We start from the raw sequence: 25073 nt of genomic DNA on the forward strand, positions 1-25073 counted from the left end.
TCTTGGCTCCCTGATTTAAGGGCTGCAGTACAGATTCATAGGCTGTGTTTCCTCCTGGTCCAAACTCTTCTTCTATGTGTTGTTGGAAGAAGTCTAGACTCTTGATAGATTTACACTGTAAATCTAGACTCCGTGAATCCTGTCACCGAGGCTGTGGACATGCTGAGAGTTGGGAAGTGAATGACCATGGTGAGAGTCCACACCCACCCTTTGATGGGGAGAGTCTGCTAGAAGCACCTTCCCCAAGGGATAGTGGCAGTGAGCACTGAGAGGGCAGCGGCAAGTGGTCCACCCCACTGACTCAATGGAGATGGGAAACAGTGTCCCCTTTAGGACTCTACCCATAGAGTGACAGCCCCACAAAGAAGAGCTGGGCACAGGCCAGGCTCCACAGTTCCCTTGATGCCCCTTATAGGGTGTGCCCAAGGCGTCGATGCTCTTGTGTCTCATATATTCACAACATCATCTCTTTCCAGCTTGCCTTACACAGATGAGAAACAGTGGCCATTAATTCATTCTACATGCTGCATTGAAGACCAGGGGGTTGTATGAGACTTGGAGGATCAACACTGATGTTTCATTAGCACCCAGTTTGTGGCTGGTGCTTTTGCTGCATCCTCTTGTTTCATCATCCAATGTCAAAGGAATTGTGTTCCATTTTACAGACTGGTAAACTGGAGCTAAGACACCTTCAGGAATTAGACTGAAGTCATTTTAAAGATGACTGTAACTTCTGAAGTTTTTAAAGATATGCAAATCATCTTCCATGGCAACGCCCCCAAACTATTTGGAGAGCAAAGCGGGTAAAATCACCGTGAGGGAGGGAAGAGAGGCCAGAGCTCAAGTTCCTCAGACAGTTGCAGTTACCTCTCAAAGCTCTTTGTCTGGGCCTGAGTCCCAGTACGTGACTCTGTGGTGCTCCCTCTCCCCATCCTTCATCCCCCAAGCTCTTACTCTGAGTGGGAAGGTAAGCAAGGCACAGGGGAGGGTAAGGTTAGAATGTGGCTGGACAAACTCATAAGGCAACTGGAAGAAATTTTAGTGGCCTGGTTTCCTGAAGAGGCCCAAGTGAACAGCAAGCATCATTTTCAAATTGAAAGTAGGGCAGTTGCTTTAATATAAGTGTCTTTAATGAAGAATATTTGAAATTCTGAAATTTCTGTAGACATAGAATTATCCTATTTGACTGAGTAGTTTTGGAAAGCACTGCATGCCCTTCCTCCCAAGTGTCCCCATTAATCCAGAAAAGCCACCTTTCCGGTTTTGGGTCCTTCCACACACAGCCCTCCTGGGCCTCCTTGGCCCAAGGCAGAGAGAAAGAAAGCAAGGGTGAGAAGAAGAAGGCACCCTGTTTTCCCCTCTTTGGAGTTCTTGGTGCTCTGTCCTGTTCTCCAGCTTCGACACGAGCTCCTTTTCCATTCCTTTGTTCGCTGGCTCCTTGCGTGCTTATCTGGGTACGCAGCGCGTGCCAGACCTTGTGTTGAGCACTTCTCTCCTGGTATCTATTTGTCACAATAACCTTCAAGGAGAGCACTGCTATCCCTGGTTGACAAATGAGCAAACTGAGGCACAAGGAGGCTGAATGGTTTCTCCATGGGTCACACTTGCAGGTGGCCCAGGGCTCTCCAACCTCCCTCCAGGACACAGACTGTCTCCCCTGCCCCGTATCTGCAGCCACCACTCGTGCTGGACACGTGTCACTGTTACACTCCGGGGAGGACGCATTTCCCCCATTACCCACACTGTCAGACTGAGGCCCAGGGTCACTCTGGGGTAAACAAGAGCTTAGAACCCCTTAGCCCACGGCAATCTTCATTAACCTTCAATAATCTGCTTTGCCTGCTGGGCCACACAGCAGTTCCCAGTGCTAAGTAGAACAGTTGCCCCTGAGAGGAGCTGTGTCCTTGATGGTGCTTCTAACAAAGAAAACAAATTGTAAAACTTAGCAGATCTGTGAATAGATGGTGTCCAGAGTCTGACATAGTGTCTTGTGCATATTAAGTGTTTGATAAAGATTTGATTTGAATGAATGAGTGAATGAATGAACAAGTGAGTGACTCTGAAAGGTCTCTAAGGCTTCTCTGAAATTCTCAGCTCACTGCCGTCAGTACAGATGTGGCTGAGAGGCGGATCACCAGCAGGCCAGGCAGCTTGGCCCTGTCCTGCTCTGACAGCAGCCGACAGGAGGGTGTGAGGCTCACAGTTCTCTGTGGAAAGTCTTCTTTACATTCGTGCTGAGCATTTGTATGAGATTCCCCACAAAGGTTGGTGGAATTTGTTTTTAGGATTACCTGACATGCATTAAAAGCAATTCACTTCAGAGCAAATACTAAAGAGTCATTTTGTTCATTGTCATTGATTTAATGGGGATCAAAAGGAAAATTGTGTGTGAATCTATCATTTTTTAAAGAAATTTTGTTTTATTTATTAAAGGTAGAGAACTCTCCATTTCATGACCCACTTCTTGACTAAATTAAATATATGTGAAAGGAATTATGTAGCTAGTGATTTGCAAGTGTTCAGACTCTGGAGGAAACATGATGTGTATGGATTTTTTCATTTTAAAACATATATGTAAGTAACAGTAGATTCTTTGTGGGTAAATTATGTGGAGGTGGTTAAGACTCAAGGTCAGATGTGAAAATTGCTCTTTTGCACTTTTTCCCCATAATCTATCTCCTCTCCCTATCACCCGTTTCTTATGATACCCTCCTGAGTCTTGGCCTACTTGAACTGAAAAGAATGTTTGGTCAACCACATCCGGAAGGCAGTTTTCAGGTACCTCCAAGTGGACTTGGCACTTCAAGTCATGACACATTTTGGGTCATTTTTTACTGTCTCTACAGACATCTCTGCTGTGCTGCCCTCTTTCAATTCTTGCAGTGGCTTTGAACTATGCTCCAGGAGTGCCATGAACACTTGGTAAATCCCCATACCTAATCAAGACATTCTCATTTCTGTTAGGGGCTCTATACCATATCCCTCCAATCCAGAACCTCTGGTAACTTTTAGCTTGAGTTAAAGTTCCAGTCTGTGCATGGGTGAGTTCCAGCTAGAAAAGCTTTGTCTTTACTCTTCAAGAAGAGAGGGATGTTAATTGCCTAGAAGGTGTGATTAGAGCGGTGCCAGAAACCAACTAGGGAGCAGAAATATTCTCCCATCAGAGTTGAAATTCTTTCTTTTGCACTATCCGTTTAAATTGTATCTACTTTGTGTTGTTGACATATTAAGTTTAATAATTGAATAATTTTGTCATCCAATTCCCAACTAAGACACCTGAATATGTTTGAAAAAGAGAAAAAGAATGTAAACTGGCTCTGAAAATAATCTCAAAACGCAGGTTTGAAAAGAGTTTTGGGCGATGAAAGCATCACTTAAGTGAGGACTTCAAGGGACTATTTTAAAGAATAATGCTAGATGTGAAAGCTCTGATATATTTTTAAAAATTGACATGAGATTTTAGTGTCTTTAATGCAACTTTTTATGCTCAGAAAAGATTATACAACATGTTAATTTTGTTTTCAAAATTAATACTAAACTTATGAAGGTTATGCTTTCAAAAACATTTGGTTTTTAAGTTTAACTTCCAAATATTATTTTATTTTAAAATCAAGCAAAATTTTAGCACCTGTTTTTAAAAGGGGGCTTTGATTAATTTTTGGTCTAATTTACAAATTAATCATTAAATTCCTTTAAACATTTTAAACTGAGTGTAGAAGCTTCATATATGCAGTTTTATTTTAAAGTACATTCTTTGCACAACTAGCAAATATATTTTTCTAAAGAGATTTCAACTTAAAAGTCACAAATCTATCCATTTTAAATTGGAATTATAGCACCAACCTAGTATTCTGATAGGCTAAATTCTGTTAACTATTACAAGTTCTCCCAAATACTAAATATGTACATAGTACTTTTAAACACCCAAATATTAATATCATGAGACTGATCATCTTTAAAAATATATACTTAATTCTAAATGTCCCTGGAATTAAGAGATACATGTTTAGTAAGGAAAAATCAGGTCATTTCAAACAATTTTGCAGTAACCTTCATAAACAGCTTTTAGGACCACATTTTTAGCTGAATTAGGTTATTTAGTGATTAAAGAGGCCATAGGCCAGGACACAAACTGGACTTGTGTCTATGACACTGATGGGACACATAAAGTCCCTTTCAAGTTTATAGCTGCTTTGTTAATGCTTGCCAGATGTTATCATCATGTGATTATCTTGTATTTGAGTCTTTTAGAGTCTGTCTCTATCCCTGCATTTTGCTTGGATTCAACTTCTCTCTTTACAGCTTCACCATATATATACATATATATGCCAAATTCTTCAGGTTAGAACCACAAGTCAGAGATCTTTAAATAACATGTAATTGAATCTCATCGTTCTATCTAATTCTGTGGTCATTGTCTTAATTAGGTCATGCCAGTGACAAAAATCAGTCACAATATTTATGCCTCATCAATACAGATAGATGAATGTTGACCTTTCAACTATCACCCTGGGAAACTCTACAAGTTACTCAGATGTCCCTTCTCCCAGTGCCTCCCTGAAACACACACACTCACCTGGGCCATATGGGACTTCTGCTTCCTTATACCATTAATGAAAGAGCTAAGACAGTATTTCTGATATCCTCAAATGGAGTTCAGAAGGAATTTCCCATGTGAATACTGCTAGGCAAATTGCTTAGTGCCTGTGTTGCTCAGTGTCCTGCCAAGCTGGACACATGGCAATGTCACTGTTACTAAAGACAGCAGGCCTCTTAACAGTCTGCATTTCTTCATGTGCTGTGGGAGCAGACAGGGCAGTTCTATGCGACATCAGGAGGCAAGTGAAATGTTCTGTTTTCGAGAATCCTCTCTTTTTCCCCCAGGTTCTCCTCTGTCTTCCAGAGAAAGCCTCTGTCTATGGTTCCCTGCAATCTGCTGAGAAAGAACCATGTGGCCACCTGCACTGGAATTCTGGGTGACAGTGGTCAGGGGCAAGTGAGGGGGCAAGAGAAACCCTACAAGGGTGATGAGGTTAGAGAGTGAGCCCTCTCAGAACAGAAGGAAGCTGCTCACAGGGCTGACATGCAGGTGGTAGTCAGAGGGGCAGGAAGGACTGATTGTTCAAGCAAATCAGGTAAGAAAGTCAATCTGAGCGGCGCACAGTGAGATTCAAAAGCACGGCCTCCTTCTCGCTACAACTTGATCTTTGGATCAGCCTGGTACCCTTGACTCTCCCTCCCCTAAACTGGTTTCCTTCCAGGAAGTTCTTGTGTCCTTCATGTGCATTGTCCTCAGCGGGCCCAACCCCACAGAGTCACCAACAGGGATAAATGTGCAGCTTGCGAAGATCCCTGCACTGTAAGATCCGCCCTGTGCCCCATCCTGCTCCTGACCCAAAGACAAGACAAGATGAAGTGGGCTGTCTACAGGGCTGGTGGTTCCCCATCATCATACCTAGAGGTATTCAAACAACCCCCTGATGATACTCAGTAAGGATCAAACAAAATTCAGCTGCAGAAATGGGAGTTTTGGACTTCGGTAGGTCACTCTTACACTTGAAGGACACTTCCCACATCATATCACGCATATTCAAATATGCCCACATTACACACTAAAGAGATTATTTCTGCTGTGAAAACTTAGAAGGATCTTTTATATTTTGTTTTGAAATTATTTGATTTAGAATAAAATATTTACAATCCCTTACAATCCATGATTGTAACTATCCCCACAGCCAGCTGGCCCTTCTTTGCACTGGTTCATAATGCTACCATTGTCAAATACCAGGTTCACTCATCCTACAGTCTGTTTGTCCTCTGCAACATTTGTCTCCTCATCTATCCCTGTGAAAGCACGACTGCCCACCTGCCACCTGCAGCCTTTCTTCCGTGAGCCTGTCTCAGTTACTCTGGGCGATTTATTCTTCCATATGATCTTTAGGATCAGCTTACTAACCACCAATGAAAACTTCGTGTTTCAATCAAAATTTCATCTACTCTATAGATTACTTTGGAGAGAACTGACATCTTTTCTATCCTTCAATGCAGTTTTATAATTATCTCTATAAAGATCTTGCATATCTTTTGTTAGATTTGTGCTAATCACTTTTGTTGCATTTCAAGTTGGCATCTTTTTGAATTTACATTTTTAAAAAACTTCTGGAAGAGATTTTTTTTTATTGAAGTATATAGTTAGTTACAATGTGTCAGTCTCTGGTGTACAGCACAATGTCCCAGTTATACATATACATGCATATATTTGTTTTCATATTTTTTTCATTAAAGATTATTACAAGATACTGGATATAGTTCCCTGTGCTATACAGAAGAAGTTTGGTTTTTTATCTATTTTTATATATAGTAGTTAATATTTGCAAATCTCAAACTCCCAAATTTATCCCTTCCCATCTCCTTTCCCCTGGTAACCATAAGATTGTTTACTATGTCTGTGAGTCTATTTTGTAGATGAGTTCATTAGTGTCTTCATTTTTCTTTTTTTAGATTTCACATGTAAGTGGTATCATATGGAATTTTTCTTTCTCTTTCAGCTCAAATTCGAAAAGATACATGCACCCCAATGTTCATAGCAGCACTATATGCAATAGCCACGACATGGAAACAACCTAAATGTCCATCAACAGATGGCTGGATAAGGACACTGTGGTATATTTATACAACAGAATACTACTCAGCCATAAAAAAGAATAAAATAATGCCATTTGCAGCAACATGGATGGACCTGGAGATCGTCATTCTAAGTGAAGTAAGCCAGAAAGAGAATGAATTTACATTTTCTAACTATTTGTTACAGATGTATAGGAATGCCATTGATTCGGGTATACTGATCTTGCTGAACTCTAACTAATTTCATAGTTTATATGGTAGACACTACCAGATCTCCCTGACAACACCACAGAAACACTACACTTCCCAGGTACCCTGTAGTTAGGGGGCATGTGATCAGTTGTGGCCAATAAAATGGGAGTGGAAGTGATGTGGGCCACTTCCAGGCCGAGGCAATGAAAAGCTCCTGCATGATTTTCCCCATCTCTCTCTTCTGCTGACACAGGTGTGGACACCTGGTGTTGAGCCAGCAGAGCCTGCCTGGGTTGATGAATCACTACATGGTAGAGTCAGAACTTCAACCGACTGCATGAGAAGGAAATAAACTGCTGTTACATTAAGTCACTGACATTTCAGGGTTAATTGTTAACATATCATGATCCAGCCTCCATTGACTAATACAGTTTGACTATAGAGTCCTTTGGCTTTTTTATGTGAACCATTATAGCAGCTGTGAATAATGAGTTTTGTTCCTTCCTTTCTAATTCTTAGGTTATTAAATTTTCATGAATACCAAACTTAACAATTAATGAAGTTGACACGATGTTACATTTTGTAGATCTTTAATTAAACATTTATTTTGATTTGCAATTTTCCTTTGTGTTCTTACAGTTCACAGACATTTGCGAGGCCCTTAAAAAGCTTATAGGCCCGGGGCCCTGTGATAAGAGGGACTAAGGGTTAATAAGGCCCTGGTTAGGCTGGTTGTTACTTTGAGAATTTACCAGTCTAGGAGCCTGATGTTCCAGAATGAACTGATATAACAGGGGCACAGAGAGCCTGGCTGAAGCATGTCAGGTGGGCTTGGACCATAAGTAACACTAGCACCATGGGTGTCCTGACAAATCCATGCTGGAAGTCTCCCTTTTTTCCAGTTCATCATTTCCTTTAGGAGGAGAATCAAAGTTTTCCCTCTCTCCTTCTCTTACTTCTAGAATTTGGGGAAGGCTCTGAATATCTTATTATTACCATTTTAACACTGTAGGCATGCTCTAGTTCAAAAAGGTCCAAAACAATAACACCTGACCTTATCAAAGAATGTATGAATTGGAGGATGGTAATTTGCTTTACAAAGGGTTCCCTGCTCCACAGAATGAATTCGACTTTGGTGTCCCTAAAATAGCCAGTTCCCTTGGTGCATGTTAAATATAATTCAATTTACAAAAATTCGATTTGCATATAACCTTTTCAGTAGCACATCCATTGTGCAAAGCAATGTACACTTGTAATTGGCTGCAAATTGCCAGGAGACCACCTTTGCACATATTGTTCCTGGATGTGCAATTTTTTCTTAATCTCCACGGGATAGAGGAGTAGAGTGGCTAAATTTCCAGTTGTTTATCTGATCCTAGTGACTATGCTGAGAAAGGACATTTACCAATTATTTGAGGGCAACATGTGCTATGTACAGATTAATGCTGTGTACTTGGAAACAGGAGATGTGGGAAGTCTAGGAGAACTGAACGTGGACTGCCTGGCTGGGCTCGGGATAATAGTGCTATTTAGTTGGAGAAGCTCTCTTTATCTTGGTGGCCTGACAGGCATCAGGAGAAAGTGAAATGAAGCAAGGAACAAGTGATGATCATGGGTTTGGACCTCATTCTTCCCCATGTGGCGGTGGACCTGCAGGAGCATCTTCCCAGGGAGACAGACCCAGGTCTAGTGATCTGAGCCATGTGGTTAAGCAGGGTCACCGCTGACCCCCCTCCAGCTACAACGCCTTGACCCCAGGGGTTCTGTATATAATGTAATGGGTTCTGGCCACAGGAGTGTACCCTCGATACTCACCAAGGTAAGTGTGGCATTTTCCCATGTGTTACAAAAAAGCCAAAGTGGCATCTTTTTATGGCAAATTGAATTTAAGTAGATTATTGCCGGAGATGCCAAGTCCCATCTAAAACCTTTTTCAACCTGAATACTAAAAACGCTGCCTGGCGTATCAGGCTCTCTTTTCAGAAATGATACCTTCCTCAGATGCTCCCACTGCCTCCCTTCCCCAGGTCTGATGCCAGGGCTCTTCTCGTCTGATTAGGAGTTCCCTCTGGGGTTTCAGCCAGGGCGGGTAACAGCCCTCCTCCCCTAGGCTAGCCTGCAGGGTGTGTGAGACGCGGCAAGAATCAGATCCCTCCCTCCTGGAGACGCTGGCTCCTCCACCAGCTTTGGAGAAGATGCACTGAAAGGAGCTGAAGAAGTTTAAGACCTGGTTGTCTTTTTTTTTTTTTTCCCCCCTGCTGCAGGGAATGACTCCTTATTCCCCAGTTCAGCTGAGCACTCTCTCCCTCTGCAAGTTCAACTCCCAGAAGACAAGGCTTGGCACCTTCCGGTTCTGAGGCAGGTGTTCTAAATTAGCTGCCTGGGCACAGAGCAATTAACAGCAACTTGAAAATGGGAATTTCTGCTAAACCAAATAAAAATACTGGGATATTTCTTAGAATTCTTAGAAGCCCAAGTTTGGAGTGGATGATTAAACACTCTACCCTAGCCCACCTCCAACAGAGAATTGGTTATTTAACCAAAATGTATGTTTGCTGCAGTGGGAGGCAGGGCTCCCGCCTCAGGCCTGCAGCATGTGCCCCGCACAACTCCAGGTTCACCTGGAGCAGATACGGATGCGGACACTGCCCTCAGAGTTAGCAGTTCACAATGGGCACGGCCGTGCCCTGTAGTGCTGGCCTGGGGAGAGTAGGGCTGATAGATTTCTCTCTAGGCAGCCTGGATTTGGGGTAAGAGGACAGCCTGGGGTGCAGATGACCTGGGTCCACATTCTGGCTTGGCTGCTTATAACCTGTGCAGTCCTGGACCGTCTGCATAGCCTCTCCCCCATGAAGCACATACAGCAGTGTGTGACTCACAGCCTATGGAGAAGATGAAATAGGAAGATGAGGTAGAAGTGCTTGGCATAACTTCCGTCATAAATGAGAGGTTCCCTCCCTGAGAGCACAGCTGGGAGTGGGGTGTGTCCCACAGCCAGGCTGGACAGGTCACCGTTCATCCCTTTCTCATCCCCTTTGATCCTAGAGGCGGAGGGGATAATGAGGAAGCAACAGACAGTGGGGCTTCTTGGGGTCTGATGTCCAGATGTGCTGAGCTCCAGGCATGCCCCGTGACCTGACCCCCGCCTCCCCAGAAAAGTTTCCCCATATTTTTCCTATTTGCACTAAAGCCAAGTCACTTCCCTGGTGAGGGAAGAAGTTGGAGGAGATGCTTGGGCAGTAGGTGGGGTGGGTGGGATGTGGGGTGGGGAGAGCACATGTTCTCCTTCCGTTCCCAGGGAGAGAACTATTGGCTGGGAATGGAAGGATAAGGTATAAGAATTTGAAATCTCTATTTTTGTATTTCTTATTTTCTGTGCTGCTTTCCTTTTTCTTTGTGGCCATTGTGTGTAACAGGGCCTATGAGCCCAAGGGGCTGCTGCTGAAGGACACACTGTGTGTTCATGTCGGGGGGTCACCGATGACCAGGTGACCAGCCCTTCTTAAAAGCTTTGGAAACTGGGAGGTCAGTCTGGCCCCGGGGTGGCCTCCTTGTTGCATCATGAAACTAGAACCTAGAATCTTCTGGGTTAGGTCTTGAGCATTTTGTTTGAGTGAAGAAGCCCATTCCCTTCTCTGCACCCGGACAGGGTGGCCAGAACCTGCGGAGGCCTCCTCCAGCCTGCTTTGCTCGGGGGGGGGGGGGGGGGGGAGCAGAAGGACTGCGGAATCGCCTCCTTTGCCTGAGGGAGGGACTGGAGTCAGACGCTGTTTTTGCTTTTCTCTCCAGGTTCCCTGGAGAACCCTGAACCTGAGATCAGACCTATTCAGATTCAATGATCAGACAAAAAGGAAGGGCATCTCCCAGGGCCCAGCCCTCAGCCAAGCCTGGCAACACCAGCATTCATCTCATTTTCCTGGAGAAAGTCAAGACTGTCAGTCCCGACTGTGGGGTAAGACTCAGGGAACCTCGGAGGGTGCCCACAGGAGCTCCTCACCTCGCTCAGCTCTCCTCCCCTCTGCTCTCAGCTGCTCAGAATTGACTTTACTGTCCTAGGTTCAGCGTATTCTCAGGGCTCAGCTGCTCCCCAGCCCTTCTGTCCAGAGAGAGCAGAAATGGTGTGAGCTATGGACCGAGAAGCAGGAGGCTGACCTCCACCAGTGCAGTGATGACTCAGGCAAGACATAAAACCTCCCTAGGCCTGTCTACTAAAAAAAAAGAAAAAAAAGCCTGGCCTACCTACTTCCCTGGTTGAGAAGTTCAAGTTAGATGTGGATGTGAAAGCACTTTGTAAACCGCAGCACTGCACGGATGAACAGTGTGATTACTCTCCTTGAGGGGGCGTGGGTGCTGATGTGAGGCTGGCCTGGCCTTTGTGGTAGAGACGTCAAACTAGCCAGTGTACCTTGGAGTCTTGGGTATATTGTGTTTACACAGTGTTTAAAAATACTTAAAATTCATTGCCAGTGTTAAAAAACCACAAATTTTTTACATTAAAAAACGGATTTCTAGCTTTACTTCAAAAATGAGAAGACCTGGCAAAAGTGGTCACAGGGGGCCACACTGGGCTGCAGGATCTGTCCCCAAATGGTCATGTTCTCACTAGTTCAGCACAGTCCCCCCACTCCCCAGTGTCTCATCCCCTCCCGTCTATCCCCTTGCTTGCCTGGCCCTTGTGGGCATCTGAATTTGCAATCCCTGGCCCTCTAGGAGTTTATCTGAGACAGCTGCCTCTTATTTCCACTTTACTTTCACTGTCCCCTCCCCACCACCACCATGCTGCCTTCTCGTGGACAGGAGATTGGCCTTTTCTTAAGTAAGCGAGGAAACCCAGGGCTAAGAGGAACAGTATAGAGGACCTCTCCAAAAGGTGCCAGCACAAGCTTGTTTAGGGATGCCTGGTCTTCAACAGCGTTCTGAGAGGACTAGATGACGTTTCCACCGACCAGCATCTACTCAAACATTAAGAGCAGTGTTCTGATTAGCTATGGCTATGTAATCAGCCACCCCAAAGCTTAGTGGCTTAAAACAATTTATTAATTTGTCTGACAGTTCTGTAGGTTAACGAAGCTCAGTGGGTGGTAATCACTTAAGCTTCACCCGACTGCGGTCAGATGGTAGCTGGAGTTGTCTGCCGGCTCAAATGAGCTGAAAGTCCGAGACGGCGCATTCACAAGGCTGGCAGGTGATGCTGGCTGGAGCTCAGCGGGGACTGCCCACTGGGGCACCTGTGTGTGTCCTCTCCCCATGGTTAGGGCTTCTGTGTGGCAGGTGAGTTCTAAGGGGAAGTGTCCCAAGAGGGAGTGTTTCAAGAGCCCCAGGAGGAAGATGCAAAGTGTCTTATACACAAGCTTCAGAAGTCACACAGTGTCACTTCTGCCATATTTCATTGGTCAAATGCGAGTCACAGAACCTGCCAGATGCAAGAAAATGGGAGTACCTAAAGCATGAATACGAGGATGATTCATTGAGGGCGCCACTTTGCAAACTTCGCCACCAGAGGCAGCACTGGTGAGGCTGGTCCTTTTTTCACAGCTCCTTTCACGTGTGGGCTTTTTTTTTTTTTTTTTTTTTTTTTAAAGAACAACTCATCTCCTCTCCCTTCAGCTTTCCCCAAGGTAAGATATTAATGAGATCGCATTTGAACTCCCTGACAAAGTAATGCCTCCTTATACAGCACACTATTATCATCAGCCGGCCTGATTGCTCCCACCTGGAGTCCCCAGAAGACAGGATGAGGGACGATATTGCATATATCTCAACAACAAACAAAACTTCATTAAATCCATTGAAATAACACAGACATTCAGATTTAGTACAGATCAAATCCTATTACCAACAAATTACATTGAATTGCCTTCCCAAATCTGTAGAACCAGATGTTTTCCAAGCCCTACTTCCTCTAGGCAAATACCCAATGTAAGCAACATGAAGGGCTACCAAAGAATTAGAACATCCCCTGAGATTTGCTAGTATGGGATTTGACCCATTTTCTTTTAGTCACAGGTTCAGGCATCTTTTAAAATCAGAAAGAATAAACTTGAAGGATTCATGAGTGAGATGGCCGAGAAATGGGTCTCATTTAAATTGTAGAAAATGCATCTTTATGCTGCTATCAGGCACCCCTTCCTGGCCCTGGGGAATTCGCACTAGATTCTCTGGTCAGCATCAGGGGAGCCTGCAGTGCGAGGGCATGTCTGGCAGCTGAGCACCCCACTCCAAATCCAGAGTCTTCCCTAGGAAAGAAGGTAAACTCAAAATAAAGGTGAGGCCCTCAGACCAAGCAGACTTCTAGGGTAGCAGCAGAGATGCTGGCATTGCACAGCGTCTAGACATCTCCCCGCGTTAAGCCTCTGCTTCTACTTCTGAATACACACATTTCTTAATATGTTCCTGCTTATTTCTGCTTAAAGGCCCCAGAGGTTGCGTTAGGGTTAGGGCAGGTGTTCCGCCACCCAGGAACATGCCTGCTCCTGCAGATGGCAGCCCCCCTCCTAATGCAAACATTCCTGAGAGCCCTGCAGGCCTGCTCCCCCACCCCCACCCCTAGCCTTCTCCTAACAACTCTCAGTTCTCATTTCAGGCAACGTCTTTCCTTCCCCCGTAAAGGTCGCAACATCCCAGGCATCCAGTGCCAGCCCACAGAGACCCCAACCTTCCTGCCTTCCCCTTGGCCAGTGTACACACAGGCAGAGGGAGGGGCGGTGAGCACACGGTGGTCAGGAACTGAGTGGAGAGCCATCAGCCTTGTCACATGGTTTCCAGAAACATGACCTATCTAAAATTGGAGGCCCTCTGTGTTCTTGGCCAGGCACCATTTGTTCAAGACATCATCATGTCTTCCTCCCTCCCAAATTCATCCACTCTTGCCCCTCTGCCTTTATTCCACTAAAGAATGCCATCCCCTGTTCTCCAGTCCATTGCCGAACTAACCTCGCTCAAGCTACAGGCAGCCCCTTGCCGACTCCGTCTTGGATGACAGAGCCCACGTGCGCTGCATTGCTGATGTCTGGCTTTCTTCTGATTTTGTCTTTCATGCAACACGCGTAGGCTGGGAATCTGCTGAAGTGCTGGAGATTCTGCTAAGTTCTGGGATCCAGAAGTGAACAATACCACACAGGAGCAGCCAGTGCCAGGGACAGTCCTTACCCAAACTGGGCACAGGCTTTCCTGTGGGTTCCTCTTGCCCATCCCAGTAGATGAATCAGCACTTGAAGAACAAAAGTCAGGCCTTCTGTTTCCATTTATACCCCTCTCTCCATACCAGCCAGCACAAGACTCTGCCCACACTCAGTATTAATGGCCAGAGGGCTGATGGTCCCAGACCACGCCCTCAGGCCAGAGGTTCCCCCTACTTCTATGAGGACCCCAAGTGCTGGGGTTTAGTTGAGAAGCCCCGAAGGAGGCACCTGGGAGGAGTGTCCTTATGTTACACAGGGAGAGTTCACCCAGTTTGGAAGTCTGTGGCCAGAATTTGTTTCTAGTAACCATGTATGCTTTCTTAAAGGATGAACTTTATTTTTACAAGTTGGAGAGATTCAAGATTGTCCGTGTGTAACGGCCCTCTTTCTTGCATGCACTGGAGTACTCTTTCTTGAATGGCATAGTGTCAGCAACCCTGAGTGTGGTGGCAGCCTTCAGCGTGTCCTGTGAGGCCTGAGCCAACAGGAAAGTGGCCATCAGTGATGTACCATTAACCTTGGACAGCAATGCGTCATTGCAGAGGTTAACTTTTCCCAAATTCCTCATTTATTTTAAACATAAATCTGTGTATTTCCTTGGGAGCCTGAGAGTGTCAACGCTTCATTTATAAGCGTTTGGGAAGGAAAGGATTGAGAATCATGCCTTGAAGATGACCTATGCTCAAGGCCTCCACACAACCACTGAGAATAGTCCAGGGCCTCACTGAAAGCATTCACATTCCTTCTGTGAGGAGGTGGAAGCCTGACAGGTCTCCACGTCACTTGCCTAAGGAACCTTGTGCCTCTCCGCAACGTGAGGGAGACCAGCACGCTTGCCTCAGGGTGTGGTGGGAAGCTTGCCTTTTTAAACCGCCATTTTATTGATCATGATGTATGCCAGTAAATTGCCTCTTCTGCTTTATGTATTTTAATTACTTGCCTTCTTCTTTCTCTCTGTTTTTGAGTCTCTGGGTGATTGGATCACCAAGGATGCAATTTCAAATAATTCTCATAAAGAAGTAAGTCTGTTATGATGTTGGCAAGTTGACCCCTTTATTAGGGCAGGTCCAAAATGAAAATCAGTCTTCAGAGATGCTGCTGGTGGAAGCAGAGTTCTTGTCTTTGCCAGGCTTCAGGACTGTGAGGGGGAACTGCTCCAGGAGTCACACATTGAGCAAAGTAAGGCAGGCTGTGGACCTGCGGGCTGCGGTGTGTCAGTGTGTGTGTGCTCGCACACATGTGTGCACACACCCTGGCACGCCTTTCCCAGAGGCAGGAATAACGAAGCTGCATGCCTTTATCCGGACAACAGGGCACATTCCAGGATGGGAAGCATTATTCAAAACAAAGATCTGCTCTCCGTGTTCAGAAGCAGCTGCTGTATTTTCAGGAAACGTTCTTCCCTCCCCACTAACTTTTCCGGGCCTGTTCCCCGCAGGCTGTAGGGGAGGCCGCATCTTTGCTATCACATACAGCAGGGACCAGAGGAGGAGAGCAGGGATGTGGTCCCCATTGAAAGGGCCTTGAACTGACTTCCCTCCCATTGCTGCCCACGGGCCACCTCTCCGGGGCTGTCTTACATATGGGGCAACAAGAAGTCAGGTGGTATAGACAGGATGTGTGTGAAACAGCGTGTCTCTCAAAGGCAGGGTCGGGTAAGAGAAAACTAAGCTCACATCAGACCTCAGAACCAGAAGACACATTCCTTTTAAATTCCTACTTCATTCTGTGAGAAATTTTTAAAAAATAGACCGATTCTGAAAAACTCTTTATATAATACATGTTACATAATTAAAATTAACAAACATATATTTTAATTTATTTAAAATAATTTTTATACATTGTGTCTGTCACTTTATAAGGCATATAATTTTATTTTCACTTAACAGATGAGGAAACTGAGACTCAGAGGAGCTTAGTCACATCCCTAAAGACACACAGCAGCGGTTAGGGCAAAGCCAGGATTTGAATCTCCCTCTTGCGACTTAAAGATCAGTTCTTCCCAAAACATTTTTTCCCTCTTAATTCTTTTCTCATTCTAAGCCTATTTCTCTCATTTTATTTCATCAGGAACCCATACATCATTCTAATGTTATAAAACCACCTTTTCCCCCTTTAGATGCCACTTCAGAGACTGATACTCTTGGGTGGCTTTTGGGAAATCATCTCATCACAAAATGGCTGCAATACACGTGTCCAAACACAAGAGTCCTCGGTCTTGGTATTTTAATTGCTTGGGCTGTAACAGCAGTTGAAGGGACCCTGCCATGTCAGGACTCTGTCCTGGGCCATGAATGCTCCAGGCTTCTGTCCCACCGACCCAGCTTCTCAGGCTTAGGCCTTCCTCTGGGATTTTAGTGGGCATATATAGCTATCATTAGGTATTTACTATGTGCCAGTCTCTCTGCTTGATGCTCTACACATATATCTTTCATCTTCACAAGAACTCTGTAAGATATGGATGATAAGGATGATGATCATTCCCAGTTCACAGGTTAGGAAACTGAGGTTCAAAGAATTTAAGCCATTGTCTATGTAGAGGTGCAATTTATTTTGCTTCTAGAGCTCACACTTTTTAAAATACTCTTCCTTTGTATCTTGGTATTAATTGCTTGGTCTGAGAGAGAAAAAAGACTCTTGATACTTTAATGGCTAAAACTATAGGAAGCATCAGTATCAGCATGCTTTGGGTCACCCTTGAAACCACAGGATGAAGCCTGAAGCCCGAGGCTCACAAATGGCCTAAAGGATATGAGAATCAGGAGCCCCAGACTCTAACTCCAGTGCTTTAGCTAAGCACGAACCACCTGTGTAACCTTGGGCAAGTTGCTTTGCCTCTCTGGACCTCCATTTCCTCACCTGTATAATTAAGAGTTTAGAGGAGGGGCTCTCTGAAGTCGCGTCCTGTTCTAAGACTGCCACTGCACACCTACTGGGACGTGTTCTTTTTCACAACAATTCTGCCACCCGGAATCTTATGAAGCAATAAGACTCAATTCCCCATAACCACAACATTCAGCATTCCCACTTCCCCAAAGCATATGGCGCCATGGATGCCTGCCAGGAAGCACCACTGTGAACGGAAGAGAGGAATGAATGAACATCAGCAGCCTACATGTTGGGTTTGTCCTTCTTGTTGTCCTTTTGTTTTGTTGAGCATCTGCAGTGGGTAGGGGGCACGGTCCTGTTTATCACGCCTTTCAAGGGTGTGGTCTCCATCTTGGCAGAGTTAATCACTTCGGGTCCTCTCCTTTAGCTCGCTGTCCCATCAGCAATACTGTCGTGCCCCAGCCTTCTTGCTGGCATTTTCTATTTCCTGACGTCTCTCCATATTTGATAAACTAATAAAAAAAATTTCTGTCACTAGACCTCAAACAGAGGAAAAACTCAATGTGTCATGTTGGCCCATGAGGGGAGGGTTGGATGAAGACCTATTTCTATGTGCAAGAGAAGTGTCAAGTGAAGCGAGGAGAGAAGGACAGGAAGACTTTCGATTTTAATATTAATCAGCTTCTCTGTTCTTTCTCAGTCCCTTCAACTCCATCCTAATTTTACCTTTTACTGTGAAGACTCAAGACCCTGATGGAGAAGGGACAGGGGAGGGCATGGGAACACAAGACGGCAAGGAATAGAGTAAATTAAAGATATTTCATAAGCTAGCATTTTTGGCACAGAATCCTGATCGTCAAGACAAAAGTCAGACTTTCATTTTGAAAAACCAGGGTTTGTCTTTTGTTTTGTTTTGCTATTTGTTTGGTTTTTGTCCTTTGTAAGATTGTGATTTTTTTTTTTTCTGAATGTTTCTGATTTTCTTCTGTTGACCACAAAAGCCCTGTGCCTCACCAAGGCTGCTCACGGAAGAGCTCTGTGACCAGGCTGTGGGTACCCGGGCCTGGGGGAAGCCCAGCACAGCTCTCATCCACCAGTGGCAGGGGTGCAGGGATGCGGCATTCTCCCCAGTACCCCCATCAGTCCTGCCCCAGGGAGGGAAGGGGCTGGGGGAGGAGGGCGGGCCTCTGCAGGGTTTGCCAAAGTTTCACAAGCACTTAACAGTAGGAGCGTTTCCAACAGAAATTCCCTTCCCAGGGCTCCACTGGGCAGCAGGACGATGAGGAGGGGAGTAATGTGGTGAATAGGAAGTTGATCTGTGATGACAAACTGGAGAGGCGTGAAAAGGTTTTTATTAATGATGAAGTTGCAGACAGTCCTGCCAGCTCCAAAGCGGGGTCATCACACGCTGGAACTGCTGTCGGGGCGGGCCTGGTGGGGAGGGGCGCACGTCTGGCTCGGCCACAGAAGACTCCCGTGCTACCAGTTGTTTTGTTGGAGGCGGGTGGTGAGCTAATGTGAATCCACACAACAACAAGCTGCTTATGACGGTAGGGGAGGGGCGCAGGGGCTGCATTTTCATACCTGAAGTAGTGAATGGCCATGAAAGTATGCACTGGCCCCAAAGCCAACCAAGAAAGCAGTGTAAGATGTAAGATCCTGCGGTTGCATGGCCATGATCCCCCAAAACACTGAAGTTAAAAAAATCCAGTCAATTGATTACTTTGTCTTGATGGGTTAAATATTGGTCTGCTTTCTTTTTAGTTCCCTCACTGATGTTGAATCACTGAATTAATGAATCTGGTCTCTGTTCCCTTTTGGTCTGACATGGATGCAAATGTTGGGAGCAGAATCCTAGGAAGTGTATCTGTCTTAGACAATTGTTTGTATTTGAGCAGGTGAGGACTATGGGAACAGAAAAGTAAAAAACAGGTGAGAAGAAGGGGATCAAGGTAAGAATTGTCGAAGGGTGGTTGCACAAGAGACCAGGACAAATTGAGATTGTAGCCAAGAGAACTTTTGAGAAGAATGACTTCTAAAAAACTATTTATACCACAGTCCCAGATAGCCAACAAAAATATTTTGAAGTTCTTGTAACTTACATAGAATACCTAATGAATGCACACTTTTATTGTTATGACATACCATTTTAAGCTGAAATGGTTTTACGGAATTTCAGTAGGATGTTCGCTTTCAGTGGGTGGGTCAGAGGGACATGACAGCAAATTACCTGAGGTCTGAGAAAGACCCCTGGGAAAGGCACTTGACGTTGTAGGATTAATCATGCTGTAAAATCTCAAGTTCATTTACATATATTTCTGAGAACATTGAACCACATTCTTTCCCTCGGAAGCTCTTCTTGTTCAGTTTACTGACACCAGACTCTCTAAGGCTATTGTGATGGTACTTGAAGCCTATTCTGGTTGGCTAGAACAGCCTTTGAAATTTCCTCATACCTACTTTTCTCAGAATGTGTACAATGAGGAAAATTCATTTCCTTCCTGTCGAGAAAAGTTAATGATCATTTTCTGTTATATTTAAATATTACCCATTGTTATGATTTCAGTTTAATGTTCCTGCAGGAATCACCATGTGCTGCAGAGTTTAACTATGCCAAGGCCGAGGCACCCGTGTGATCTCAAAGTTTCTCTTAAAAAATGAGTTGTTGTGGATGAGTTATGACAAAGGAAAATCACATCATTTCAAGTGAATTAATAATTATATTTTTAAACTTACTTTTAGCACAAAAGCCCAAATTTTTAACAATGTTGTCTCCAGAATATAATTATAAATGCCATATCGAGTCTCTGAACCAGAAATCAGAGCTTTCTTTTAAGCTATAATAAATGTTTTAAGTATTGGGACAGTATTGCTCTTTTGGGAGAGATGAAAAGTATAATTACAGGCTACTACTGTATTGTATTTCCTCAAGTAATTTAGTTATTGTTGTTCTTTTCTAAATTTCCAGCCCTCCTTGGGGGCTCATCATTCGTGTGCACAGAAGACAGAGACAGGTTGGGAAGCAGACTGATGGAGAAGCCAGAGCGGCCTCAGAGGATCCCCACCTGCATGAGTTAGGAGCTGTTTCTCCTCACATTGTGGCAAGCCTCAGATCACCAGGACTGGAATTTTAGCAACGTGGAAGACTGTTGTGGGAGCAATGAAAGGAAGGGAAGAAAGAAGGTGGGATCTTAAAGCAGAGTGAGAAGCTAGCTAGGAGAAGGGGGAACAGCCGAGAATTCACTCCAGCAGGTCAATCCAGCACCGGTTCCTCCCCACTCTGTTAGTTTGTGTTAGTTCGCCAGTGCTGCCGTAGCAAACTGCCACAGATGTGCAGCTTGACCAAAACAACATTTTCCCCTGACGGCTCTGGAGTCTGGAAGTCCAAAATCAGAGCTGGTTTTCTCTGAGGCCTTTCCCCTTGTCCTGCAGACCAACGGCCGCCCTCTTGCTGCTTCCTCATACGTCTTTCCTCTGTGCATGCCCACTCTGGTGTCTCTCCTTCATATAAGGACACCAGTGACATAAGATTAGGGCCCCCCTCTAATGGCCTCAGATTAACTGAATCACCCCTCATCTCCAAGAAACTCACATGGATGAGGGTTTATCTGTATGACTTTGTTTTATCTTAATTATCTCTTTAAAGATTGTATCTCCAAATTCATTAAATCTCACATCTCCTTTTATATATCATGTCTTACACAAAATACACTAGTAACAGGCGTCTTTAGAGAGCCCAGTTGCTTTATGGGTTTTAGCTACTCACCTCCCCCACCTTGAAGAGAATAAGATAAAATTGATTCAAAACCAATTCCACCACCTGTTAAAGTCCAACGTGTGCTATGATTCCTGGGGCCACCCAGTCCCGAAAGTGCTTATGGGCTCCTCCCACTGATGCTCACAATCATGGGTGCTGCCTGTACTTCATCCATCTCAACTGGCCCTGCACCTCAGCTCCTGCAGGGGTCTTCCCCCACCTCCACTCACACACAGCATTTTGTGAGCTTCGTTGCTTTATTTAAGAACTGGGGGCTGGGGCCAGGGCCACAGAGAGGGGCTCTCCACACAAAGGGTGCAACCTTACCTCCTGCCGGTCTCTCTCTCACTCCCACCCTCCCACTTCCCCTCACTTTCTTTTCTTTTTCTCTCCTCTCCCTCTTACAATGATGACAAATTCCTCTCCTTACCTCATGCAGAGACACTTAATAATAACTTTTCTAGCTAGAATATACTCTTGGGTCTCACCCCCCACCCAAGTGGCTTGCTAAAGTACTTCATCACGCAAATATATTCCGGTCTCTCTTAAAGAAGAATTCTGGTGAATACAATTTTCTCTACCTTGTTTTAAGTACAGAGGTCAGCTTCTCTTTTTGATCCAGCTCCCATGTTCATCCTACACATCCATAGCAGTGTGCTGGGGGCATCTCCCTGCATTCCTGCCTCGAAGGGAACAGGACACTGGGAATGCTACTTGCCTGGTATGGCCACAGCTGCTCAGAAAACAGCAACAGGGATGTGCAAAGTGACGCCACCCACACTAGAAGCCTTTTTTATTTCACTGAAACACAATACTCCCCAGTGCAAAAGCTCAGCAGTTTTCCCGTATGCAACTCTCATCACCCACCGGGCAAACCTATGGCTGCAGGCACTGTTTAAACCTGCCTCTTCCAGACTTCCACATTTTCTTCACTCACAATCAGTATTCCCATGGCCAAGGAATTCTCACTTGCCACAGAAAAAAAAATTCTCTGAATGTTTTATGTTTCACCCAATTCAGATCACAAAGGATAAATGGGAACGCTCTCTTTGATGGTCATGGTTCTTAATGTTTTCTTTCCTTCATGCCCTTTTGTCACTTTCCTGAATCCGCAATCCTCTCCAACTTGCATGCTCTCCCTAGGACTTGAATACTAGACGGAATCCCATCATTTGACAAAAACCCTCCAAACGAGAGTGAGGATGTTGACTCTGAGTGTGAGGGCACTCGAGCTATGCAGTATTTTCAACTCACCCGAGCTGCCTGCAGTGCAGAAAGACACCTCATGGAACCGAAGTGTGCACGCAGTGATTCCTTCAAGATGTCACCATTCTCATCAGAAGCCACAGGGTTGTGAGGTCCTGATACTCCAGTCCTTGAAATAAAAGAATCATGATATCTTAGTTTTTTTCCCTTCTGAGCCACTAAGCCAGCCATTTGTGTTAGTTCTTAGAACCTCTTGTCAAGAAAATGCGTTTCCTTTCCTCCACAACCAAGCATTCCCCTGGGTCTATTTGCAAAAGGATATTCTAATGGGTACAATATTTGAATACCACTGCATTTCCATTATACCTGCCTCATTATCTTGTAGGAATCTATCTTCCCTTTGTTTGGAAATGTGCTTATTGTGGAGCCTGGTAAATCTCAGGCTGAAAGCAGGAGATTTATGAGCTGTCCTCCAGTTCCTGTCTACTCTCTCCTAAGGCCACAACCTCAAAAGATCAGTCACTGAAACGTGTTTTGGCGTCAACTCGGAAATTCTGCTTTTTAAGAACATATCCTAATGAAACCTGGGAAATAGCATGCGAAGGTTTCACTCCTGCCATACCCCAGAAGGTCACATGCTCTAACTCAGCTTAAGGGGACACTAATCATATTCAGCATGTGAGTAGAGAGGCTTAGAGTTGGAGATGACACCATCATTTGCATAGGATGTAAAAATGAAGGACCATTAATTTTATAGCATTAATTGAAGAGCAGAAGTGTTAGACCTCTATAATTATCCTCAGTGAATACATTTCAAAGACATCTTCACAAATGAGGCTTGTGTGTGTGACTGTGGAGGGTACAGATACGAAGAGCAAAGGCAAGGCTCCACATTGTCCCCTTTAAGATGCACAGATTAGTGAATCATAAAGTTAAAAGCTTAACTTAAATCTGAATTGCTTCCTCTGTGTGGAAACAAGAAGTGTGTGGATTCTAGGCTCCTGGGAGGATATTCTGCCCAGAGGAGGGGTGTCCAGAGCTGCATGCTACATTTCAGAACCACTGAGAGAGAGCAGGGGAGGAAGCCCCGCCACCCCGGGACATAGGCAATGTCCCTGTCTGGCCTGCTAACACCCTGTGCTCCCATCTACGCCCCCACCCCCAGGACCTGGCACTCCCTCCTACTCCTGATTTTATCCTCTCTCTGTCCATTCTAAATTTACCAGCCCTATCCATTAATCCCACAGGTCAACCTTTCAGCAAGACGCTGTGGACCCACATGGGTAGATCACACTCAACAATCGCTCTGCAATGTCAGCCACCTTACTGGTTTGCAACCCAGGTCAGCACGGAAAATAGCATTTCTAAGAACTTAAGCAGAAGATCATAAAGAACCATTTGAACGACTCATTAGTCTTAGTGCCCAAAATCAAAGTAGAATAAGGAGTGTGGATTTTTTTCGACAGGGAGTAGAATGGGCGTGAAGCAACTAGAGTGAAAGTTGAGCTCTGGGATCACAAGCAACATGATGCCAAGGTCAGTAGCAGTGGCCACAGTCATGATGGCCCACGTTTGTTTCTGTCTGTATGAGGGGATGGAGGAGGCCTGGGCAAAGAGTAGGTGCAGCCCAAGGTTTAAGAGCTTTGGGAGTTCTGGTAATTATCCTGACGTGCAAGACTCATCACTTGAAAAAATACGAGCTGCTTTTGAACCTTAGAGTCACAGAATCTCCCTGGTGTGTAATTTAGGGTTCCTGGGGAGAAAGGCTGGGAGCCACTGGTGTAAATAAAGTAAGGCATTAGCTAATGAGGTAACATGATGCATACACTCAGTCTAAATGCCCGTCTCCAGGGGATCTGTGGAAGTGACGATGCTGGTGGGAATTTCAGATACTGTTGTGCACAGGTAGACAAGAAACCTGGGGCCTAGAGGCCTCAGAAGATACGTTTTGCTTGGGAACACTGTCTAACCTGTGATAAGCTTCTCTAGGTATGAGGGGCTCACTCGGGATGGTGAGGGCTTCCACTAAATTCCTATATGCCTCACAGCTCAACGTGCTCTTCATTTCATGCTTCATTTACTTAGTTTGGTACCATAGTGTCCCTCGGTATCTGCGGGGGATTGGCTCTAGGACCCTCCATGGATCCCAAAATCCATAGGTGCTCAAGTCTTTAAATAAAATAGAGTATTACAATCTTCCCTCTGAATCTGAATATAGAACAAACAGATATGAAGGGCTACTGTATACCCTTTTCCTTTTACTAATTTCTTGAGGTAGAGTTTATATCCAATAATCCTTACATATTTGAAATGTACACTTTGATGTGTTTGGAAAGATATATATTTGTGAAGTCAAGATACCAAATATTTCTATTACTTCCAAAAGTTTCCTTGTGTCTCTTGGCAATCTCTCCCTCCCTCTACCTGGTCCCCAGAAACCAATGATTGTTTTCTGTCACTGGAGGTGAGTGTGCATTTTCTAGAATTTTATATAAATGGAATCATTCAGTATGTGCTCTTTTTTGTTAGGCTTCTTACATTCAGCTGTGCTGTATTCCTCAGCACTCCATTAGAGGTATTCCCTTCCCATACCAGAAATAGCCTCACGCACCAAGATGATCGTAATAAGACAAGATGCATGTGTTGCAGACTAGGTAAGCACTGAGTTTTGTATATAATCTTCTGAGATGCTCAAGGAGCTGTATAGCCACCTATCTTACTGGTAAATTAGGAGTATGATGTTCTCTTTGGAACATGCACTAATTTTTGTAGTTTTTTCTTGTTCTGTGATTGAGAGTCCAAGGACTTAAGGAAGCTTCAAAACAGTCTATGCAAACAACAAAAGACCTAGAATTGCCAAAGCATTACTGAAGAAAAAGAAAGAGGCTGGAGGAATAACTCTCCTAGACTTCAGACAATACTATAGAGCTACAGTAATCAAGGCAGCATGATATTGATACAAAAACAGACATATAGACCGACGGAACAGAATAGAGAGCCCAGAAATGAACCCACAAACTTTTGGTCAACTAATCTTCAACAAAGGAGGCAAGAATGAATATACAATGGAATAAAGACAGTCTCTTCAGCAAATGGTGTTGGGAAAACTGGACAGCAGCACGTAAATCAGTGAAACTAGAACACTCCCTTATACCATACACAAAAATAAACTCAAAATGGATCAAAGACTTAAATATAAGACAGGATACAATAAACCTCCTAGAAGAAAATATAGGCAAAACATTATCTGACATACATCTCAGAAATGTTCTTCTAGAACAGTC

The 25073-nt window shown here is 44.6% G+C and overlaps 1 long non-coding RNA gene across 1 annotated transcript; it reads left to right on the forward strand.

Annotated features, from left to right (window-relative positions):
* The first annotated feature begins 5266 nt into the window (after positions 1-5266).
* LOC140689724 (uncharacterized) lies at positions 5267-9174 on the forward strand. Its single transcript, XR_012064797.1, has 3 exons — positions 5267-5461; positions 6549-6763; positions 9081-9174. It is a non-coding gene; the product is annotated as an uncharacterized lncRNA (long non-coding RNA).
* The last annotated feature ends 15899 nt before the right edge of the window (positions 9175-25073 follow it).

The sequence above is a fragment of the Vicugna pacos genome, chromosome 3 (genome assembly GCF_048564905.1).
Source record: "Vicugna pacos chromosome 3, VicPac4, whole genome shotgun sequence".
Classification (NCBI taxonomy): Eukaryota; Metazoa; Chordata; class Mammalia; order Artiodactyla; family Camelidae; genus Vicugna; species Vicugna pacos.